A 7,979-nucleotide genomic window follows, 5' to 3' on the forward strand; every position below is an offset into this window, starting at 1 on the left:
TCTCTCTTTAAACTAACTCTCGATTATATGTCATATTTCTACCATCACACTTAATCTTGATTATATGTCATATTTCTACCATCACACTTAATCTTGAGTACATGCTATATTTCTATAATCACACTTACTCTTGAGTATATGTCATATTTCTACCATCATACTGACTTTTGATTAGATGTCATATTTCTACCATCACACTAACTCTTGACTATGTCATATTTCTATCATCACACAAACTCTTGATTAAGTGTCATAGTTTAACTTTCACACTAACTCTTCATTATATGTCATATTTCTACCATTACACTAACTCTTGATTATATTTCTACCATCACACTAACTCTTGACTATATTTCATATTTCTACTATCACACAAACTCTTGACTATGTTTCATATTTCTACCATCACACTAACTCTTGATTAAATGTCATATTTTTACTTTCACACTAACTCTTGATTATATGTCATATTTCTACCATCATACTAACTCTTGATTATATGTCATATTTCTACCATCACACTAACTCTTGATTATATGTCATATTTCTACCATCACAAAAACTCTTGATTATATGTCATATTTCTACCATCATACTAACTCTTGATTATATGTCATGTTTCTACCATCACACTAACTCTTGATTATATGTCATGTTTCTACCATCACACTAACTCTTGATTATATGTCATGTTTCTACCATAACACTAACTCTTGATTATATGTCATATTTCTACCCTCACACTAACTCTTGATTATTTGTCATATTTCTACCCTCACACTAACTCTTGATTATATGTCATATTTCTACCATCACACTAACTCTTGATTATTTGTCATATTTCTACCCTCACACTAACTCTTGATTATATGTCATGTTTCTACCATCACGATAATTATTCTTCAACAATCATTACTATTGACCACGAGTTTAGTACAATTACTATTTCCATAGACATTAATATTTATCTGCATTCCTTATCATCCATTTAAAAGCTAATTATCTCTTCCCTCCAATGTTGCAAACAAGTATTGTTGTCAAGAATGCGTTTTATAGAATGATGCAATGTACATATTTGAAACAGGAAAAAGATATAATAATGAAACGTACAAAAAATGAGCTTTAACATAATTGGTATACAATGAGCGTTTACCTCTATCTAGGCTGCTCTTCAGTATATTGCAATTGGTGACATGGCACGTTCACAAACGGTATGTGCTTACATTATCCTACACAAAACGGTATGTGCTAACAGAATCGTATACAAAACGGTATGTGCTAACAGAATCGTATACATAACAGTATGTGCTAACAGTATCACACACAGCTGTATGTGCTAACAGTATCCTACAGAGCTGTATGTGCTAACATTATCATCCTACACAAAACGGTATGTGCCAACAGTTTCCTATACACAACGGTATGTGGTTACAGTATCCTATACACAAAGGTATGTGCTAACATTATCCTATACACAAAGGTATGTGCTAACATTATCCTATACACAAAGGTATGTGCTAACATTATCCTATACACAAAGGTATGTGCTAACATTATCCTATACACAAAGGTATGTGCTTACAGTATCCTATACACAAAGGTATGTGCTAACATTATCCTATACACAAAGGTATGTGCTAACATTATCCCACACACAATGATACCTTATGGGATAAGACTGGTATGTCCATACCATTACACATTTCTAAATATACTCATTAATACTTGATGTTTACAAGAATTAAAATACAATAATAAAAAACATAATTATTTAACATGGGATAATGAAATACAACAAAACAATATACTTATGTACATGTACCGTCAACTTAGTTCAATAATAAAGAACATCATTATAACACGCGAAAGGTGAATAAAGTGCAGAAACCATTACTTATGTTCATGTACCATCTACTTAGTTCATTAAATGAACATTATAATTAGTACTTTTGGGAAGTGAATAAATTGCAGATATCATTTACTTATGTTCATGTACTATCTACTTAGTTCAATTAATAAACATTATAATTATTATTATTATTATTATTATTATTATTATTATTATTATAATTATTATTATTATTATTGAAAAGTAAATAAAATGCAAACATCATTTACTTATGTTCATGTACCGTCTACTTAGCTCGATATTAAACATCATAATTATTAACACGGGAAAAGTAAATAAATTGCAGACACCATTAACTTATGTTCATGTACCGTCTACTTAGCTCGATATTAAACATCATAATTATTAACAAGCGAAAAGTAAATAAATTGCAGACACCATTAACTTATGTTCATGTACCGTCTACTTAGCTCGATGTAAAACATCATTATTATTAACACGTTCAAGTAAATAAAGTGCAGACACCATTAACTTATGTTCATGTATAGTCTACTTAGCTGGATGTTAAACATAATAATTATTAACACGCGAAAAGCAAATAAAATGCAGACACCATTAACTTATGTTCATGTACCGTCTACTTAGCTCGATATTAAACATCATAATTATTAACACGTTAAAGTAAATAAAGTGCAGACACCATTAACTTATGTTCATGTACCGTCTACTTAGCTCGATATTAAACATCATAATTATTAACACGGGAAAAGTAAATAAATTGCAGACACCATTAACTTATGTTCATGTACTGTCTACTTAGCTCGATATTAAACACCATAATTATTAACACGTTAAAGTAAATAAAGTGCAGACACCATTAACTTATGTTCATGTACCGTCTACTTAGCTCGATATTAAACATCATAATTATTAACACGTTCAAGTAAATAAAGTGCAGACACCATTAACTTATGTTCATGTTCCGTCTACTTAGCTCGATGTTAAACATCATAATTATTAACACGTTAAAGTAAATAAAGTGCAGACACCATTAACTTATGTTCATGTTCCGTCTACTTAGCCCGATATTAAACATCATAATTATTAACACGTTCAAGTAAATAAAGTGCAGACACCATTAACTTATGTTCATGTTCTGTCTACTTAGCCCGATGTTAAACATCATAATTATTAACACGTTAAAGTAAATAAAGTGCAGACACCATTAACTTATGTCCATGTACCGTCTACTTAGCTCGATGTTAAACATCATAATTATTAACACGTTAAAGTAAATAAAGTGCAGACACCATTAACTTATGTTCATGTTCCGTCTACTTAGCTCGATGTTAAACATCATAATTATTAACACGGGAAAAGTAAATAAATTGCAGACACCATTAACTTATGTTCATGTATAGTCTACTTAGCTCGATGTTAAACATCATAATTATTAACACGTTAAAGTAAATAAAGTGCAGACACCATTAACTTATGTTCATGTTCCGTCTACTTAGCTCGATGTTAAACATCAAAATTATTAACACGTTAAAGTAAATAAAGTGCAGACACCATTAACTTATGTTCATGTATAGTCTACTTAGCTCGATATTAAACATCAACATTATTAACACGTTAAAGTAAATAAAGTGCAGACACCATTAACTTATGTTCATGTACCGTCTACTTAGCTCGATGTTAAACATCAAAATTATTAACACGTTAAAGTAAATAAAGTGCAGACACCATTAACTTATGTTCATGTATAGTCTACTTAGCTAGATGTTAAACATAATAATTACTAACACGCGAAAAGCAAATAAAATGCAGACACCATTAACTTATGTTCATGTACCGTCTACTTAGCTCGATATTAAACATCATAATTATTAACACGTTAAAGTAAATAAAGTGCAGACACCATTAACTTATGTTCATGTTCCGTCTACTTAGCTCGATGTTAAACATCATAATTATTAACACGTTAAAGTAAATAAAGTGCAGACACCATTAACTTATGTTCATGTACCGTCTACTTAGCTCGATATTAAACATAATAATTATTAACAAAAGAAAATTAAATAAAGTGCAGACACCATTAACTTATGTTCATGTACCGTCTACTTAGCTCGATGTTAAACATCATAATTATTAACACGTTAAAGTAAATAAAGTGCAGACACCATTAACTTATGTCCATGTATAGTCTACTTAGCTCGATGTTAAACATCATAATTATTAACACGTTAAAGTAAATAAAGTGCAGACACCATTAACTTATGTTCATGTACTGTCTACTTAGCTCGATGTTAAACATCATAATTATTAACACGTTAAAGTAAATAAAGTGCAGACACCATTAACTTATGTTCATGTTCCGTCTACTTAGCTCGATGTTAAACATCATAATTATTACCACGTTAAAGTAAATAAAGTGCAGACACCATTAACTTATGTTCATGTACCGTCTACTTAGCTCGATATTAAACATCATAATTATTAACACGTTAAAGTAAATAAAGTGCAGACACCATTAACTTATGTTCATGTACCGTCTACTTAGCTCGATGTTAAACATCATAATTATTAACACGTTAAAGTAAATAAAATACAGACACCATTAACTTATGTTCATGTACCGTCTACTTAGCTCGATATTAAACACCATAATTATTAACACGTTAAAGTAAATAAAGTGCAGACACCATTAACTTATGTTCATGTACCGTCTACTTAGCTCGATGTTAAACATCATAATTATTAACACGTTAAAGTAAATAAAGTGCAGACACCATTAACTTATGTTCATGTACCGTCTACTTAGCTCGATGTTAAACATCATAATTATTAACACGTTCAAGAAAATAAAGTGCATACACCATTAACTTATGTCCATGTACTGTCTACTTAGCCCGATGTTAAACATCATAATTATTAACACGTCAAAGTAAATAAAGTGCAGACACCATTAACTTATGTTCATGTTCCGTCTACTTAGCTCGATGTTAAACATCATAATTATTAACACGGGAAAAGTAAATAAATTGCAGACACCATTAACTTATGTTCATGTTCCGTCTACTTAGCTCGATGTTAAACATCATAATTATTAACACGTTAAAGTAAATAAAATGCAGACACCATTAACTTATGTTCATGTACCGTCTACTTAGCTCGATGTTAAACATCAAAATTATTAACACGTTAAAGTAAATATAGTGCAGACACCATTAACTTATGTTCATGTACTGTCTACTTAGCTCGATGTTAAACATCAAAATTATTAACACGTTAAAGTAAATAAAGTGCAGACACCATTAACTTATGTCCATGTTCCGTCTACTTAGCTGGATGTTAAACATCATAATTATTAACACGTTAAAGTAAATGAATTGCAGACACCATTAACTTATGTTCATGTACCGTCTACTTAGGTCGATGTTAAACATCAAAATTATTAACACGTTAAAGTAAATAAAGTGCAGACACCATTAACTTATGTTCATGTTCCGTCTTTTTAGCTGGATGTTAAACATAAACATTATTAACACGCGAAAAGCAAATAAAATGCAGACACCATTAACTTATGTTCTTGTACCGTCTACTTAGCTCGATGTTAAACATCATAATTATTAACACGTTAAAGTAAATAAAGTGCAGACACCATTAACTTATGTTCATGTACCGTCTACTTAGCTCGATGTTAAACATCATAATTATTAACACGTTAAAGTAAATATAGTGCAGACACCATTAACTTATGTTCATGTACCGTCTACTTAGCTCGATATTAAACATCATAATTATTAACACGTTCAAGTAAATAAAGTGCAGACACCATTAACTTATGTCCATGTTCTGTCTACTTAGCCCGATGTTAAACATCATAATTATTAACACGTTCAAGTAAATAAAGTGCAGACACCATTAACTTATGTTCATGTACCGTCTACTTAGCTCGATGTTAAACATCATAATTATTAACACGTTAAAGTAAATAAAGTGCAGACACCATTAACTTATGTTCATGTTCCGTCTACTTAGCTCGATATTAAACATCATAATTATTAACACGTTAAAGTAAATAAAGTGCAGACACCATTAACTTATGTTCATGTATAGTCTACTTAGCTGGATGTTAAACATCATAATTATTAACGCGTTAAAGTAAATAAATTGCAGACACCATTAACTTATGTTCATGTTCCGTCTACTTAGCTCGATATTAAACATCATAATTATTAACACGTTAAAGTAAATAAAGTGCAGACACCATTAACTTATGTTCATGTATAGTCTACTTAGCTCGATGTTAAACATCATAATTATTAACACGTTAAAGTAAATAAAGTGCAGACACCATTAACTTATGTTCATGTTCCGTCTACTTAGCTCGATATTAAACATCATAATTATTAACACGTTAAAGTAAATAAAGTGCAGACACCATTAACTTATGTTCATGTTCCGTCTACTTAGCTCGATGTTAAACATCATAATTATTAACACGTTAAAGTAAATAAATTGCAGACACCATTAACTTATGTTCATGTATAGTCTACTTAGCTCGATATTAAACATCATAATTATTAACACGTTAAAGTAAATAAAGTGCAGACACCATTAACTTATGTTCATGTATAGTCTACTTAGCTAGATGTTAAACATAATAATTACTAACACGCGAAAAGCAAATAAAATGCAGACACCATTAACTTATGTTCATGTACCGTCTACTTAGCTCGATATTAAACATCATTATTATTAACACGTTCAAGTAAATAAAGTGCGGACACCATTAACTTATGTTCATGTTCCGTCTACTTAGTTCGATATTAAACATCATAATTATTACCACGTTAAAGTAAATAAAGTGCAGACACCAATAACTTATGTTCATGTATAGTCTACTTAGCTGGATGTTAAACATCATAATTATTAACGCGTTAAAGTAAATAAAGTGCAGACACCAATAACTTATGTTCACGTATAGTCTACTTAGCTCGATGTTAAACATCATAATTATTAACGCGTTAAATTAAATAAAGTGCAGACACCATTAACTTATGTCCATGTACCGTCTACTTAGCTCGATATTAAACATCATAATTATTAACACTGGAAGAGTAAATAAATTGCAGACACCATTAACTTATGTATATGTATATACTACTTAGCTCGATGTTAAACATCAAAATTATTAACACGTTAAAGTAAATAAATTGCAGACACAATTATTAATGTTCACGTACCGTCAATTTAGTTCAATAAATAAACATTACAATCGTTACTATCGGAAAGTAAATAAATTGCAGACACCATTCACTTAGATTCATGTACCGTTTACTTAGTTTAATAGTAAACAACATAATTATCAACATGCGAAAAGTAATAAATTGCAGACACCATTAACTTATGTTGATGTATCGTCTACTTAGCTCGATAATAAACATCATTATTATTAACATGGTAAAAGTTAATAAATTACAGACACCATTTACTTACGGTCATGTACCATCTAAGTTCAGTAATTTAAAATTATAATTTTTTTACATGGGAAAGGGAAATAAATTGCAGACACTATAAGAATATGCCCAACTCCCCTCTTTATAAATATATACCGCTTGTTTAAATATCTTGAATCATTCAAATTCACATTTGTTAATTATAAATTGTGTTGTTATTTTTTATTATCATTTACCTTTACAAAAAGTTTTTTTTTTTGCAAATTTGTTTTTATTTTAAAATGACCTATTTTACTGTAAAATACCATTCTTATCATTCAGTTTTGTCTAATTCATATATGTATTACATAACATTAAAATACATTCTTCAAAATGAAATTGTTATGCTATAATAAAACATGTTACTGGGGTGTACACTATGTCAAACAAACACCGGGAAAATCACATGCAGCATACAATAAGGGCATAAAATATAGGATATATACATGTATACGTACAATGGGAAAAACAGGAACAAATGTCATGAAACAAAGCCAAACAATGCTTCCCATAACATATGTACAAATACAAATGCATTTTAGTCTTCTAGATAACTGTACATGTGTATTGATATAATAGGATTTTTATTATCGATCAATCATGGGGAGACTCGTAAAGCTTAATCA

Source organism: Mya arenaria, chromosome 17 (genome assembly GCF_026914265.1).
Source record: "Mya arenaria isolate MELC-2E11 chromosome 17, ASM2691426v1".
Taxonomy (NCBI): Eukaryota; Metazoa; Mollusca; class Bivalvia; order Myida; family Myidae; genus Mya; species Mya arenaria.